We start from the raw sequence: 18,604 nt of genomic DNA, 5'->3' as shown, positions 1-18,604 counted from the left end.
TTATGATGTTGGTGGATAACGGTTGTTAGAAACGTTAGTATTGTTTGTTGTTGATGATGTGGTGTAGTCTTAGGGGCAGATTTTTTAGCCCCCTCCTTTATGGCTCAGTTTGAAGGGACACTCCCAGCGAAAGGGCACTTCATAACTAGGGGTCGGGCCAAGGGAGATGAGGTGGGACAGGGCCGCTGTCTTAAGTTTCAAACCACATTGAAGATGCAGCACAGTTATTTATACTCAGGACAGAGTAAATTCTATTATTTTTAACTCTTAGTTGGCAAACTGAGTGTCACAATGAAGTGTCTCAAAATCAAATCTCTAAGTGTAAATAACATTAACTATTTACTTAGTAAACTCTGAACCAGTGAGTGACAGAGTTAGCCTGGGTGCCAGACGAACTTAGCCCCGCCCACAACATTTGTTGTTTGGGAAGTTCGGTCTGGAGTCGCTCCGTTGGGGAGAAACTATGGCCGATCAGGAGCTGATCGGACCAATCAAATCGTCAGGGCGGGCTTTATACGATGATTGACAGATGATCTACAGTGACGTAATCAACCACGTCACCAGAGAGCGCTGCCTGCAGAGCTGAGATGTGTCGATGCTGCCATCGAGTCTGTTCTAGCAGACATCGACAGCGCATTCATTTTGAAAGAGGAACAGAGGAACGCGATCAAGGCATTTGTAGATCGAACAGATGCTTTTGCCGTCCACCTACGGGATTCGGAAAAAGTTTAATTTATCAGCTGGCCCCGATGCTGCAGCCACACAAGCAGTCATATAAATAAAAAGAGAGTGGGGGGTGGGGGGGCGCTACGCTCCTCAGCACATATGAGACAAAAAAGACACAAGTTGGGACGCTGTTGTAGTTAATGTTGGAGCAACAAGGAAGTGTAAAACGATTAGCTGCCGTTTCTCCTCCTCGCTGGCTCCTGCAGAGCCATGACAGCGGAGCTCTGCCGCGCAGCGTGCGGATCAGCAGCTCCGTGGATCAGCAGCTCCGTGGATTTCTGGTAGCGACGGATCTCTCTCAGAGCCTCGGTCCCGGGCCGGTCGCGGTCGCGGTCCCGGGCCGGTCGCGGGCCGGTCGCGGTCCCGGTCCCGGGCCGGTCCCGGGCCGGTAGCGAGGCTCTGAGAGAGATCCGTAGCGGGCTTCTTCACGCCGCCGCCGGCCGGGGCTCTCACAAGCAGCCCTGGTCTCCAGCTGCTTCCTGGGGGCTTTGCCTCCGGTGGATATACGAGCGGCATTAGCGGCATTTCCATTGATTTATTTAGAGAGTGAATAAACTCGTGATACAGACAACTGACAACAACTATGCGTCGCTTGACATACGTCACATACTACGTTGCTCTGATTGGTTGTAGGTCTATCCAATTGAGCGAAGAGGCATTTTGTTTCCTGGTTCTGTTGAAACACACCCCATAATCACAGCCCAATGGAGCAGTATCAGACTCATATTCTGACTAGAATAATGAGTATGACAACGTCAGGCTATGACAGAGTGACAGTCCAATGCCAAAGCAACTTCTCTCCAGCATTCAAGGCCTAATTTCCAAGTCAGCCCAACGACAATCCCTGTTCATTGGTTGACCGCTCTTCAATGAGAGTGCAGGGAGGCTCTTATATGGCACTCCACAGATGCACACAAATCCACAGTCCTATGAGAGTTAATATATGGGGGTAACACTTGTATAGTTGAAAAATTATAGATGAGAGATTCAAATAAAAGAAAAACTAACTCTGGTTAGTGAAGAAGTGTTAAATTTGAACTCCAAAAATTGTCAAAAATTACACTTAAGGAAGGTACTAAATCTCCATAAATAGTTAAATTAACACTTTGTGGTGTGTATCCATATATTCATTTCGAAAGAGTTCAAATCAACTCTGCCTGAGTTAATTTGGGTAAGCTGGTTTTGCTGTGGTGGAGAAACTGCAGATGTGTAAAGAAGACTGGAAGCTGTAGCTAAAAAATGAGATTCTGTTAAGTACTGAATTAATACTCTGAATGCTCTCTGTTCGATTGTTACATGTTTTCACATTGTCATCACAAAGACAATTACACAATTAAATCCATTTAAAATCTAAATCTAGAAACACAACAATGTCATTGTAAGTGTACTAAAAGTGAAGGGGTCTGAATGCTGCAGCCTCTGTGTGAGCGTAGCGCTGACGTCCCTGCCCTCACCACTGTCTCCCCCTCCCTCACTGGCTCTGAGCCACTTGGCTGCACTGTCAGCTCCACTTGGCTAATTAGCTCTGTTGTTCTCCTCCTCCCCAGATTCCCTCTGTTTCAAGTACAGACAAACAGCACCAGGCTTTCATGTTCACTTTCTCCTCTCCTCCACAATGTACAGCTGTGAACAAAGCCTGAGTGAATCTCACCCCCTGCACCCCTGCTAAAATTGTTGACCCGTCTGCTGGGTGTGTACTGTCCACCAGAGAGAACCTTGTCATTAGCATCTGAGTAGACGGAACACATTTCACTATAGTAGAGACTGGTAATGTTGAATTTAGTTTGCTAAAAGAATCAACTGAAAACGAATTGGTCACTTTGTAACTCAACCTCAAAAAAAGTTACAACTATGCACTAAGTGCTGCCAACTGTAAAAGTATTGAAACAACCCACTGCTGTGTGTGTATCTCCTGCTAATCCACCTGTTAATGTGGATAGATCAACAAAGGTATTGAGCATCAACCACATGGACAAGTCGGAAGTCATCCACGTAAAATCCAAGCCATTATGATGCCACCACAGGGTATCATAGTTATAATGTATCATGGACGAAGAAGTTTTACAAATAATTTAGGATATAACAGACGTCTTAGTTATATTTCATCATCAATCAATCAATCAAAGTGTTTATTGTCACATGCACCATGTGACAATAAACACTTTGCAATCCAACTGATTTTTGGAGTCTGTTATATACTTTCAATATATATTCGGATTTATACAATATACTATTCAATGTATAAATTCCCCTCTGACATGTAGGGCGTAAAAGTAAAATGCATATAAAATGAAAATATTGGATTAAAATACAAATGGTATTGTACTTGTATGTAAGGTATTTCAGTAAATGTTTTCCTTCAGGTGTATGATAATCTCTGAATGACAATATAACAGTAAATAACACCAGAACAATGATGAAATTAAACCATCACTAATTTTATTATTTACACATGTGCTTTTTCTTTGTGTCAAAATCTTGCAAAATCCTGCATAATAATGGTCATTGAAGTATTTTTGTGCATAAGCAAAACAAGCAAATACTGCAACAGGCCCAGTTCAGGCCTGTTGCAATGTTTTTAACTTTTAAAATTTGGTAACATGACAATATAACATCAACACAAGTTACACAAGTCAAAAAAATATAAATATCAGACAATGAGTTTAAAATGAATGCAAGTTGTACTAAACCAGAATTATCCCTCAATGCCGACATTTTTTTTATATTGAAAATGAGTGAAGTATTTGTTTAATTTTATTTATTTATTTACTTGACAAGGACATTACCCATTAATCATCCAGCATAAAAAAATACTTAAATTTTCATCTTAGTTCTTAAAAGGCAGCCTGAAATAAAATTAACTGACCTATCTTATATGATTACAAATATATGGATAATTGATATGCATAATATAAACCATCCAAACCAACTGTTCAAGAAACTCATGATTAAAACAATACACCTGATAAAACAAGCAAATAACCCATGATTAAAATAAATTATAAAAATTTGGCAATACAATGCAACTCTCAGATACAATTCAAAACCCACAGATGTGCATGTAAACTAAATCACATAAGAGAAAGTGAAGAATAATAACACTTTATTACAAGTTTGGTTTAAGCTTGCATTTAAAGGTTAAATGTTAGATAATTACTTTTATTTCTTAAACCAGAGATATTTGGGGACATTTGAGGTGGATAGCAGCTATACATGGAAACATGGCTGTTTACATCTGAAGTCCTGTTTGGGGTTTAGGCAGCAACTCGCTTGTGGTCTATCCTCAGGAAAGATGGTGGATCTGGTTTATCTACTTTTTCCAAAATGTCTGACTGTAAATGTATTTTTGGTACATTATCAGATGAACGTGTAGGGATGTTACGCAAAGTAAAATGCTTCAAGCAATTCAACTGGATTCTCTATGACATAATGATTTGTTGAGAGTGGTCTGTACGACCACTACTGGAAAGTAATATAATTAGAACAAGAGCATGTCCATGGTGTCCACATTTGTCTGCGGGAGTACAGTATAATTGAGTGTTTGTGTGTGTGTGTATGTGTGTGTGTGAACCAAAAGAAACTGTGCATGCGTGTAGTTTAGTATGTGCATGCGTGCATACATGCATGTCTGAGCATCTTGTGAGTTGTGGGAGTGTGTGTGGTGAGTGGATGTGGATGTGGATGTGGTGTGCATATCTATTCCTGGGCCAGGGGATCCTCTCCTGCAGGTCTAATTACTTTAATGAGGGATGTCTCCCTCTCTATCAGCCCTACCCAAGGGTGCACATTAACATTCCCCCCACATAGTCATACACACCAACACACACAATTAACCACAAATTCATCAGCAGAGTAAATACTCTTTCTTGCCTCTGTGTGAAACTTACTCCGCGCTCAAAACTCTTACTTCCGTGAGAAAGCGTTCCCCACTCGCCCCCACCTGTGCGGCAAGCGATTCAGTCCAGACTCGACTTGATTCCTGTGGTACTTAAAGTCTGTCTGCCTTCATTTCCATTAGACATTTAAAGGTGAGAAGACACCAGGCTTCTTTTTTTTTTAACAGATCAGACAATATGCAATTGAGTCATTATTCAGCTGTGCTATATGACTCTCAACCACTCATCCAATTTAGAATTCAAGAAAGTGGCTGACAGCTGGATATCTAATGATGTTTCTGTTGTGACCCGCAACTATTACCTGTGTGTATTTGTGGGTTTGACTGTGTATTAAGCTTCAGAGAGCAGTCTAGCGTTGCCAAGAGACAGTGCAGGCACCACTAAGGGCCACAGCTTTATTCATGAGAGAGAAATGGAAGCTGGGAGGGTTAGTTATTTAAACTGATCTGATGAGCAAAGCCCAAGGATGTGAGATAAACACTCTGGAACTTGGATGGTCTCCCTCTGCTTGACAGTCTCCAGCCACATTCGGAGCTGCAGCTTGTGTCTGCCCTCTAGTGGCCACAATCGGAAACTGCAACACGGAGAAGCGCTGCGGCCTCGAGATAAAAACCATTGCTCCTTTTCCCACAACCAATGTTGGTGCTCTCAATACAAAGTCCTTGTTGAAGTCCCTTTGGGATTCAACTTGATCAAGTAAAATAGTAATTCTATGGATGAAGGGATTTCTTTCAAATGTATTACCATATTTGTTTTTTTCTAAAACAGCTTTTACTGTTTAATGATGCGCAATTTATTACGAATAATAAAAAAACAAGGATTCTAATGGTCAGTATAATCGCCCCAAAAACAGTCCTATATCACAGGGGAAATGTTCCTGTGAACAAGCAGAAAGAAAAGATGGTTGGCTTATGACAGCACACAATGTAAAACAAAGTGAAAGGGAAGTGAACATTTTGGTCTCGGACCGCTGTCGAGCTAACTTGCAGAAGATGTAACTCTCGAGTTTGAATCTGAAAACTCAAAAAATCAGTTTAGTCATGGTTAGCAGATTGTGAAAACAGGTGTATGCTATTCTCTTTGTCTCCATATGAGCTCTGTCCAGAGGAAATATCCCTGATGATCATGTTTATATCACCTTGGGTTAATTATTGACTATAATTTAATTGCAGAAAAACAGGGAAGAAAGTTTGAGGGGACGAAGGTATTTACAGGGAGGGTCTAGTAATAATAGACCATTGGTTGTAGTATGGGAAGTATCAAGAATCATTGGAAGTACAAAATGAATGTCCCACCTCAACCCCCTCCCTGTCCTCCAAACAGGACAGGAATGATGTTTGGCACTATTGCATTAATAGATTAATGTGATGCAGTAAAAAAGTGTCAATACATCAATCACATTTTATTTCGATTAATTTCTGCGGCATTAAATCGGTGTGAAATCCTCTGCCCTTAACACTAGACACAGGTTAGAGAAAATACCCACAAAAAAAGAAATCAAAAATTCAGTAATTGCATTACAGCCTGTAATCAAGCACCACCACGCTCACTCACTACGTTTGATATTTGGGGGGGTGGCTTGTTTGCTGTTTTAATGGGAGTTGGATGAAGTGTTAATGCATGAATGACTGCTACGTTTTCTGGCACAGGGGTTCTTAAAAAACTAGAAGGCACTCAGTGGAGCCATTACCTCTGCAGAGGCCCAACAGTCCCCTTTCGTTATATCCACCTTCACCAAATCGCACAAACTTGGTCAGATATCAGTCTCTTGAATATTGTTTTCATCATGATACATACATTATTCCCTAGAAATAACGCCACACAACACTGGTATCAGCTGGTCATTTTACTGGGATAGTAGTCGTGGTGACTGCTTATTGTTTTTATAATATGAAATCTTTACAAAAGAGGTTAGCTGACCTAGTGGGAATTCAAAATATGTTAATACAATATTTCGAGACTAGTGACACTATTGTCCCAGTCCAGTTTTTCTTGATGTACATTTATTAGTAATTTGCTTTGGCGATTCCGTGGCAATGAATTCAAATAATATTAATCTCTGATGAAGAGGTATCCTCTTACTGATCAGCATTAGAACTGAAAATCATTCAAAAATGATTCAGCCCAGAAACAACATCTGCAACACACAGTAAATAACTTGAGCTCACAGCGCTTGAAGCTAGTAAACGCTAAGTGTAACTTTGTGCCATGGATTCCTTTTTATTTGTCTTCTTTAATGAGATTTCTGCAGCAGTAAAGAAAGCCCTTTATAGCCCTAAAAATGAATTAGCCAACAGACAGTAAGAGCAATAACAGATAGCAGAATATCAAGTGTTCCCTGGCTTCATCAGGCAGAGTGGAGACAGGAGAGTTTACAGAGAAAGCCCACCTGGCTAAATGAATAGGCAATGTTGTCAGGGTTTAGAAGAGCCAGTCAGCTGTGAGGCTGCCGTATAATACAGCGTCTGTCAGCGCTGACAAGTCTCAGAAACTCACACCTCTAATCTCAACCCCCCTTGTGCTCCCCCTCAACCACAGCGCACAGAAAAAATGACACCCTGCGCAAATATTAAACATCTTCCAAGGCTATTGCAACATCTTCTTTTCTGGAAGACTGTTTTAGCCCCCTCCCCCTCTGCAGCTCGTTCCCTCTCTCTCCCTATCTCTCTCCCATCTTGTCTTGTCCTTGTCTCCTCAGAAGCCCTGGCAGTCGGATCATCTCTGTCTCTTAGTGTCAATTAAAAGTGAAATATCTGCATTTGTCAACATATCATTTGTGCTGGGCTCGTGATGCACTGCTGATTTGTCGGCCGCTTCCTGACACTGGGGAGGCAATACCGAGGCGGCAGTCTCCCTCATTAGACCTGGAGCTGGCACCATGATGGCTGACAACACCGGGAGGCTCCCCCTCCCCCCTGCCGACATGATACTAACCCAGGAACAGGCCTCGTCTGTCAGTTCTGTCACTTGCCAGCCAGCCATCCAGTCAGGGAGAGCACGGGGCAGATGGGTGGAGAAGGAGATGTGCAAAGGGTGGTGGGAGGGTGCACCGTATGCTCTGTGGGCCAAGGAGGGAGAGACTATAATGAAGTTTATTTGTATGGCACAATGTCAATACATATCATAGTGTCTGATGGAAATGTGGCCTAGGGCTGACATTTTAGTGAGGTAACAGCAAGTTATTCTTACTATGATTTCAAACCCTGGGTACTGCATTCAATTCCCAGTTATACAGAACCTCATCTCATGGAATATTACAAATTTATAACAATAAAGAGACAATTAAGGTATGTAAATAGATAGTAAACACCATCTTTAATAATACTCATAATCGAAGTCTGTAGCCCTGCCAGTCAATACTAAATGCTACAACTTACAGTACAGAATATATAGAAATGTGCTTTTCTTTGGGGGGAAATATGTGTAGCTTGTCCTGAACATGCTGTAAGAGGTCAGGTAATTGGCCACTTTGCTGCTGTATGTAGAAGGCCATTCAGATTTATCAAAGTTGACAATGACTCTTATATGGAAACAAAATTTTCACAGGGCTCTGTACTGGGATTGATACGCTTCCCTTTCTATATGCATCCTGTAGGCACCATTATCACATACGTTTCCATTGTTATGTAGATGACACGCAGCTGTACTGAGCTATGAAGTCTGATGAATATAATCACTTGAGCTGTTTAAGAACACTTACGTACAATTAGTAACACCATCACTAACGTCGGGTACATTTTACCCGATATAATATACCCGATAAAAAATACTTCTCATCAAAATATATTAATGTACAACAATACATGGCAATTTGAAGTACTCTTCTTTTATTTTCCCCGATACGACATCTCATAAAACAAAAAAAAAGGTATCATGGGGGACCCTATAAAAAGGCTCTAAAATTAGGGGAAAATTAGGGACTCGTTAAAGAAATATTCCTAAAAAACTTTATATAGAGCTTAGAACTTGTTCTTCGGTTAAGCCGTTCCTGGTACATGTCCAGTGCAGGCACAGTCTCCCTGCATAATTTACAACTTATATTATATCCAACAAATATTTTACCCTCTATCACTAATGTCGGGTGAAAATCACCCGAACACGTGCATATTGAAAAAAAACAGGGATGGGAGCAGGGAAACCACCCTACCTTTATGACGTCAGTGAGCAAACTGAAGCTACCCAAGGACCCACGCCACTCAGACAGCAGCAACACAATGAAAGTCCCATGACCACAAAATCACCCGACATTAGATTTCTCCAGACTTTATATCAGGCGGCCAGACAGAGAAAGTCTGCAGAATCTAAGAAGCGTCTCACTCAGACATTTGTGTTCAAACATGTGTGGAAGCAGCTTTAGATTTACTTCAGAGATGCCTTGACTTGGATGTCCTATCATTTTTACATTATCTGACGAGGTAGTTACCTTGCCCCTCAGGTCTACCGAAAGGAATCTTGGAGGCGACAAAGTGCAGAGGTTGCAAGATAGATCTCTAGGATGCACTGGGATGCATCATCAGTGATGTTCCCGGGGTCATTGGGGGTTGTGGGTCTTTCAACATCTGACCCCCTCACCCTGGTGACCCTACCGGGGTTGATCCAGTCCCGGATCGCATCCCAGCAGCAACAATCCACAGGCTCGCCATTTTTATCCAAAGCCACCAGGTGACTTTCTCTGCAGCTTCAGTGATGGTACGTATGGCCACTCCAAGCCCTGCTAGAGCTTTGCAGGTTGAACACCCAGCAAAAACCCCGGGCAGCCTACTTCATTCGGCTCACAGAGAAGCCGCCAGCCTTGGCTTCTGCACTGCAGTTATATGGTGGATTCTGAAAATATAATATATATTTAAAATATATATTTGTAAATTCAGCCCTGTCCTATTGTAATTTTATATAACTAAACTGCAACAGTAAATTCATTTTGTATGAAACGTTATCTTTGTGCTATCGTCAAATGCAACAGAGCTGCTGGGAGTTTGTTGGGATGAATAGAAGGTTTACAATGTGTACAACTGTCACATGAAAGACCAGCATGAACCCGAAGTCTGTGGCAACTACGTCTGTGGGGGTGGCTGGGAGAGCACCTTCACCTGCACCAGAGGATCCGTCAGTGCAGGTGAGAGCTGTTAGTTGATTGATACTCAGGTTCAAAAGCCAGCAGTGAAGCTGCTTGGAGAGACACATGCAGGGAGACACACGGGCGAAGCCCACAGGGACAGGGGAGACAGAGACTGAGCTGCAAAGCTGGACACCATCAGGAATTGCTGGCACTTAAGTTTGGTTGGACTTTATGTTTTCTCACCTGTCATAAGTAATAAAAGAAATGCTATAAAGCGAATGGTTACTCTCTGGCTGCTGTGGTTAGACCCCGGTGGCTTGGTCATTTGCCACAATGTCAGTTAATGATGTCCTTAGTACATTAAGGACCTGATATACTAAAGGTTTGTGTGTGTAAAAATGTATGCAAACTTGATTTTACCTGCCAAAAAACATGCAAGCTGATCTACAAACCGTGCGTACTGAAGATTGCATGCAGAATAACATGCAATCCCCATTTAGTACGCTAGCCTTAATGAAAATGCAATATTGGGTGTTTCTACCCGAGTGCGCAGAATATTGTTAGGAGTAGATGTAAATACTTTAATTTAGCAAACACAATGTGATTTACAAAGCCTGAAAATAATTGCAGTGGTTGTGACTGATCTGGTCTGAATTTAGTATGTATGAAAGTTAGGTGCTAATCGGCACAGCCTTCAGGCCGGCGCATGCTTCTGCAACGGCGTCTGCGGCTTTTCACGCAGTTGTGACGCAGTACTTGTTGTCATTCATGGTTTTCCAAGCGTTGCGCATGTTGCCATGCAATTCCCCGCCAGAACAATAGGCGGAGTAATGTTTTTGTCGAAGTCGGCTCTTCTTCGTGTGTGGCACGAAGAAGAGCGGTTAATTTACATCGCCACGGCGGCTCCTCAGAGCCTTTTTCTGGCGGACAAATCCGCCGGTCAGTGACGGGTTATAGTGGTCATACTTTCGGATCTCTTCTGCCAAGTGCTCTTCTATTTGGTCCATATTCGTTCTTCTAAATCTTCCGTGGTTTTCCGCCGGTATTATGGGGCATGAACCGGAAATGCGACTCCGGAAATGAAGTAGTTAGCAGACCAATCACAGCCTTGCCGGCTACGTGACGCTTGCGGAGCTTTGCCGTCTAGCTAGAAAAATTGGGCGACGCACGTAAGCACATAAGAAGGGATACGTAAGCACTTAAGGGGCCCGGAAGGGCTCTTACGCGTCCAGGCCTGTGAAAACGCAGAAGCATGCGCCGGCCTTTACGCACAGAGGACTGCCATCTTCTCTTAATGTCATTGGTTGTTCTTTTTGTTTTATCCACAGCATTATTTTTTTCACAGATACTCTCCCATATCACGTTTCTTTGCTGTAGCTCAACAACATGTTTATTTGCCTCTTCCACTCATACCTCCAATTCCATGGCAATAATTTCACTTTGCTCTTGCGGTCACTCTTGGTAGATCAGGCCCTATGTGAAAATGTTTTTCAATTACATTTGCTTCTAGATGTATTTGCTCTTGCTGCTTAGTTTATAAATATTATTCCAGGGAAACAAGGTTGATAACTCTTGCACCCAAGCCATCAAGAAGAAGAGCGACTCTTCCTGAATATATATATATAATAAAACCATGGCATTGCATACCATAGCCAATTTGACTTTTTACCTCAAATGATGTTCTCACTGTAGAGATTACTTGAATGTAACGGGGTTAATTCTTGGTGACGTGTCAATTTACCTGACGGGAAGGCGGAGTCTATTTATTGACGCCGTCTCGCTCCCCCTTTCCCTCTCTCTCTCCCCACTGCCGGTCCCGAATGTGTGTGTGTGAGTAACTGCAGCGTGAGCTCAGCAGGTGCGGAGGCGAATTGTTTGTGGCGAGCTCAGCGTGCAGCCGTGTCTGTGTGCGGGTGTGTGTGACGGTGTCGGCGACGACGTGGATACACGCGGTCCCTGCTTTATTTTAATGAATTAAAGGTACGATATAATGATGTGTTTTATGTTTGTAACTGTTTTTAAACATTTTGATAAACTTGTTTAAATTGTGTGACCTAACTACAAGTTTGTTTTATAGGGCTGCTTCAGCAGAATAGTTACGGTCACTGTTTTTTCCCAACTTTATATTTCATTTAGATTATTTGGCCTTGTTTAATTTTAGTTTCTTTCTGGTTATTTGGTTTGATTATTGGTTTCTTTGTTTTGTTTTATTACATTTTGTTTTATGGCAAGGTGCAATATTTTTGGTTGACTGGGACTGTGCACTCCGGGTGTAAGGACTTGAATAATAGTGAGTTATTGGCTCCATCAATTAGAGTCCCTCTTTTGTCCTTTTGTTTGATTATATCGCTTGCAGTGTGTTTTAAAGTTTGCTGTGTTTGTTTTAATGCATGATGTTTAAGTGTTTTATAATTGGGTCTGGAGCCTTTAATTTCTCTCCTTAATCTGTTATTTATATCAAGTCCAGGCCAGTCGTTCAACCTTTGCGCATATCACTGTCTTTTAAATAATTTGCAGCTATTAAATAAATTGTATATTTCTGAAATCTCAGCCTCCCGTCCTGGTTGTTCTGGATAGATGTGGTGAACCAAATTGACATTTAACTGTCACCTTTAAACCATTTTAATCACTACACAAAGATGAATTTTGCGTCTCTTGCCCATCAGACACAAATGATGCCTCATTCACGTAAATTGCTCGAGCACTGACCATTAAATTCAACTGACTCAGGTCCTGGCATCGACCCGAGCTAACAGGTGACCAAACAAACCACTACTCAGGTTCAGGTAGCCCTCGAAATAAAAATCATCTGGACGCATGAAGAAGAAATTGGCCGTGTTGCATACTAGTCTTGTGGAGGCAAACACAATGATACTAACTTCTCCAGTGTTTCCACAACATGTACAATGCCACAGTTTAGTTTGTTTGTTTGTTGTTTTTGGCTCAGGCAGAGGTTTTTCTCTCTTTTCCAGAGGAAAACCGGAAAATATTTAAAGGTTGCCTATTTTTATGTTATTTATGCAAATAAACACAAATGATCCCAAGGCATTAAGAGTTTTTTAGTTCGGTGTGAATGCAGCATTCGACTAGGAATCTATATGGGTACGATTTTATTTGAGACCTTTATTTGGATGTTGGTGTTATACCAAATATATATTTTTGTGATATTTCAGGGCATTTCAACTTTACTAAAGGCCACAGGTCTCTATGACTTACCATCGATGACCTGATTTTTAAGGACACAGCTAGAATGATCACACTCTATATCCTTTGACACAATTCCTGAGCCTCTCCTAACTTGCTTTGCTGTAGCAAAACAATCTCAGTGTTTCATGCCAGCATTCCTGGCTCCCCCACTCACAGGGAGGAGGAGGAGGAGGAGGAGGAGGAGGAGGAGGAGGAGGAGGAGGAGGAGGAGGAGGAGGAGGAGGAGGAGGAGGAGGAGGAGGAGGAGGAGGAGGAGGAGGAGGAGGAGGAGGACGGAGAGGAGAACGCTTTTCCTTCTTTGCCTGACATCATTAGGAAGGGAAGCATTGACCAAGTCAGAAGCCACCGTGGGTGGGAGTCACTCAGAGACACAAAGGAATGCACCATTATAGCTTCAAAGAGAGGGATTGGGGAGGGGGGGTTAAAAGTTCAGCTAATCTATTTTTTTTTTTTTTTTTGTTTTCTTGGGTGATATCTTTCTGCTGCAATGGTGAAGCATCTTTAATTCAGTTTAAGCATGTGCGTTCGCCAAAATTCTATTGCATTATTTCCTCCATCCTATCTGTGTGGAGAAAGAAAAGGACCCTTTGGACACATTGTCTTTAAAGGACAGATTGTCCATCTAATTGACCATCTGTAATATATATATATATATATATGATATAATACGTATTTGTCAGTCACATTGTTGGTATTTACAAACTGGACAGACTGTTTGACGTAGACGCCGTATTTAGGAAATGTGTGTAATTAAAGTAACATCTGTAACACTTGTCTTTCATCTATTTGTATGTTTTTAAAATCTTCCTAACCCTTTTATGAAAAAAGTTCCTCATTTAACTGTTTATATGTTATTGTATTTGACCCCTTGGAATCTGGAATCATAACATACGTTTAAAAATTTGAATTATAGCCAGTCGATAGAGGCAGTATCAGTCGATATACATTTTCTTTCCAGATTCATGTGAGGTCACTGTAACCTTTGACTCCTGAAATCTAACAACTGGTGTCGTGGACCAAGCAGTCAAGGCACAACGAAAATGTTGGGTTTAGTTTCCCAAAATGTTTCAACAATATACGTACACCATGGTAGTTATGTATTAGATATGTGAAATGAATACTTCAGATGTGTGGCTCTGTCCATCACAACTGGTCAAAATTTGAAAACATTTATGAAAGGCAGAATGCAGGTTCAAGAGACCAAAATCTGATTAGTTAATCAATGAGTCGAACTGAACGTTTTCAAGAAAAGGATTCTCTTCAGGTGAAAAGGATTCTCTTCAGGCGAAAAGGATTCTCTTCAGGCGTTCTAAGATAATGTGTTCACAAGGCAAATAAGGACATCATCCTTGATTCCAAATAAATGTTTGTGCTAGAGGTAATAACCTTCCCTATGGGTGTTCTTGAAATATAAGGTTCACAATCAACAATCAGAATCCAATCCATTAATATTTGAGTCCAGGTAGAGGTTTCTACCAAATTTGAAAAAATTCTCTTGAAAAAAAATGAATGAAGAATGGGATGGACAACCTAAAAACAAAACGCCTTGGACCACTGTTTTTAGAAAGTAAAAATATCCATCTTGGTTATCTTGTATTTTATTTTGTCTAAAATACTTACGACAGGTTTCATATCTACCAATTTTAATTTCCAATTAAAGCATAATTTCCCACATTAACACATAATAAAAGAGAAATTATCCACTTTTAATGAGAAGTATACATCTTATTTTACAGACGAATCACAAATTCCTGGTCATATATACAGACTTCTCAGAACAAATGAAGAATTCTATTCCAAAATGAGACATCCAGTTTAAAAAAATGTGGCAAATAGCTGTAAATACTGCCAATAACTTTCAGCTCCAAAAAGTAGCTGATTCATCAAGACACTATGATTCATATATGAATGTTAGTGTTTTACAGACTAAAAGTCATAGCTCTAGTATCACTTACAATGTGGAATTAGAAAACTCCAGCAATTACTCTGTGATTTAATGGAATACTTTGGACTAGAACTCGTCATGTACTGATCAGTGCAGTTTGCTGTACATGGTACAGCTTTAGTAAAAACAACTCCAGTGTAAAATCACTACCACATCACACATAGCCGGGATACATCTGTTGTGTAGTTACAGTATCATATAACACTGTATGTCTGTTTAACACCATGTGACAATTTGGATATTTGAGCAGAAAAACTTCTTTTTACAATGAAATTTCTATCAGTGGCCTACAGCACCGTCTACACAAAGACGTGAATCAGTTTGACATTGGGTTTTGCAGATGCAGGTGAACGTGAAGGCCTATACTGTCATCATGCACACACCTGCATGGAGACTGATGCATATTATCTCTCACTGTCCCTTGACCTTTTGGAATTATATGCATGGTGAACTAAAGCATGGTGGCCACCTCTTTAACAGGACTTCCCTCAGTTATATTGACAACTCCACTGCTCTGAGTTACATTGTTTTAAAACTCCAATTAAAGCAACAGTATGTTACTTTTTTTTACCTTAATAGCGTTAAATACATTTTGGAATCAGACTAGTTCAAGAGAAATGCTGAACTGCAGATAATTTCTAAGCAAAACTTTAAAATACCCAAAAAGGAATTACAGATGAAGTTTGTTTGTTTGTTACAGCGACAGCACCTCTGGTTCAGGAAGCTGGAGATCATGAAGAAAATACACCGGCCGACCATGATTTAGTTCAGTTAGCAGGACGCAGTCGAAGCTGAGGTCAATGCACAAGAAAACCACTTAGCTGCTCGGGCTAAGAATTAAGAGGCCACAAATTCTCAGCAAAGATGCATTGTTTTTCTTGATTCTACTTGTGTGCAGTTGTTATTTATTTGCTGTTCTCTAATCAATGGCAAGCTACAGTTACATTGTAACCCTACCTTTTAACATATGGCTGCAAAACTTTTATTTGAATATTGTGAAAGATGTGAGGAGTGTCATTAACGGTAGCTTAGCATCATTCACATATCAAAGACATGACATCTTGCTGATGGAACTATCATGGAAATAGACATTACCCTTTATCAAACCAGCAGGTAAAACATGGAGGACGTTTTTGAGTTTCCATTGACTGTGAGAAGCCGGAGACATTAGAAATCGTTTCTCTAATATGACAGATAGTCTTGTTCCTCTGCCACCAGAAGATAAATACAATCACACTGACTTTTTCAGAGTTTACAATGAATGATTAAGAATCCACTTATATAATGGTGCATTTACACTCCATTTTTGCAGATCTTTTAAAAACATTTATAATTTTTCTGCTCCCATTCCTCATATCTTATTTCTGCATATACAGTGAAACTTAAAACGTACAGCCATTTTGCCTTCTGCAATAGGTAAAACTGAAACTGTGTGTGGGAGTGGATCATGGCCTGTAGTAGATTTGGCATCATTTATATTATTTCAAACTCTATACACCTTCATGGCTAGAGGTATGGCCACTGTAACATTCCAACCATATCTAACTCCTGAATATCACATTCCAAACCCAATGCGTGATTTGCTCCTAGCCAAGAGAGCCTTTTAGTTAAGTCTCACTTATGTTGGCTGATAAGGTCTGGCTCACAGTCATCCAGTCACATGTAGGGTGGAGTTGGGCTGAAGACTATTTGCTGTTCAGTCTTCTTCTTCCACATCAAACAGTGGAAACCAATTCTTTAATGACCTGGCCTGATCAGCACCACCATGCAGTAATTTGCATGGAATAATCTTTCTCCATTGGCCTCGGCAATAAAACAGCATTAAAAAAGTACACTGCAGTTTGTGGACAGTGTTGTCTGCATTCATTTGCCCTAATACAGAGTCTAATCTGTGCTACATGCAACATCAGGGCAGTAGTAGTCAGATGAAATAAAGTCAATACAAATGTTTGGTAATAAATAAGTCAATGGTGCAAACCCCACAGTAAATATGACAGATCATGATCGAAATCCTAATTCATGTTCAGGTGTCACTTGCTTGTGACTTTCCTTTAACAGAATGTTTCTCAAGTTGTACCATGAACATTCAACTCTTACAATGTGTCCGTCTGACTTTGCGTCACATCAACATCTTAACTGTAAAAGCTTTCAGGTTAGCTGGTACAGTAGCAGTTAGCAGCCCTGTTGAGTTCAGAGTGGAAGGCAGGTGAGTGGTGGGATTTTCTGGAGTAACAGTTGCAAAAGACTTTAAGGGCTAACTTTGAGAATTCATAGACTAAACAAATGAAGAAATTATTTAAGTTACTATTGAGGTCAAAGGCAGTCGGATCAGTATCAGTACATTGGTTCAAAGCTAGAAAGTAGGTAGCGGTTCCATGAGAATGTAAATTTTACTTTAGTTGTTTCCAAGTGTGAGATGAGGAGATGCATATCAATCTCAAGTCTGTGTGTTATCCAAGCTCATATTAAAAAAAATATGTCTGCAAGCACCTGTTCACAAGGTATATCTAATCTGTTCAATCATAGCATATGTAAAGAAAAGAAGTCCTCTGGTTTTAAGGAGTGTCACCACACAGAATCAATCTAATGTGACAACTCGACAACCTCAATGTGCAGTGAGCACAGTTACTGGGACAATCTGTGTGTCATGAAACAGTCCCTTACGAGGAGCTTTTAATATAAACTTTCTGTTTGTGTGGATTGCAGAACTAGTCGAGCTGTACTTTTACATTCTTAACAGCGGCAGGTCAGGTGATCCCCTGAGATATCCTTACTAAATCTGCCTTCAGCTTTTTTTAAACTTACAGAGATATAGAATCATCTTATCTCACCCAAAAATATTGAATAATTCTTGTAAATTACTTGAGGTCTTAATTTCTTACATTTGAAACTTGAAATGATTCATGCCCATAAATACTGATGTGACCACCTTTCACAACAACAAGATTTCTACAATTAAATACTGTTTACATTGAAGATAATAAACATAATAAAATACAGTGGCTTGAACTTGAGCTACTCATTCTACACAACACAAGACAAAGACGCTCACAGCATACTTTCACTCTAACAAACATGGGTACAGTGGTTAACCTGTTGGCCATACAGTGCACACAGACAATATAATACAACAATTATTAACACAACAGTTCTTGATGCCTGAGGAAGCAGTGATGTCCATATGCACATTCAGGAAGGTTCATTACTTTTTGCATCTGTTCATTCACAGTGACGACTGCAGCAGCTCAGACACGGAGGGACAGAGGCTTTGAGGAGTGAAAGCTTCCCATGGAGGAATCAGTGAACGAGACAACAGTGTACATTTCAAACACTTACGATCCAGCAAAGAAAAACACTGTTTTCATTTAAAATGAATTAACTGAGAAAAAAGATGAATTACAAATTTGAAAGGAGAAAAAAATCAAGTGAGAAAGCCCACATGGCATCAGAGTAGAACAAATGCAGGGTAAGCATGACCAGGGGGATCTGAAAAGATAGAGCCAGAATTCAAATAGATTTCTGAACATGAAATACTTGTATATGGAGGTAATACTATTACAAGAAGTGAGTTTGTGAAGAAATCCTCTCCTGAAAATAATTTGCAATAGATTTTCATGCGGTTTAAAATATTATTGAAAGAATTGTTTCAGGTGTATTTTCCTCCCTCTACACATTCCTCTTTCCCCTGTCATGTAAAACAGAGTCAGATGTGGAATCTGCAGAGGAAGGTTTTCAGCTCCAAAAAGGTTTTGCTTTGCATGAACAGTTTCAGTG

Source organism: Limanda limanda, chromosome 5, assembly GCF_963576545.1.
Source record: "Limanda limanda chromosome 5, fLimLim1.1, whole genome shotgun sequence".
Classification (NCBI taxonomy): Eukaryota; Metazoa; Chordata; class Actinopteri; order Pleuronectiformes; family Pleuronectidae; genus Limanda; species Limanda limanda.
The sequence above is the reverse complement of the archived record's forward strand: the minus strand, read 5'-3'. Positions refer to the sequence as shown.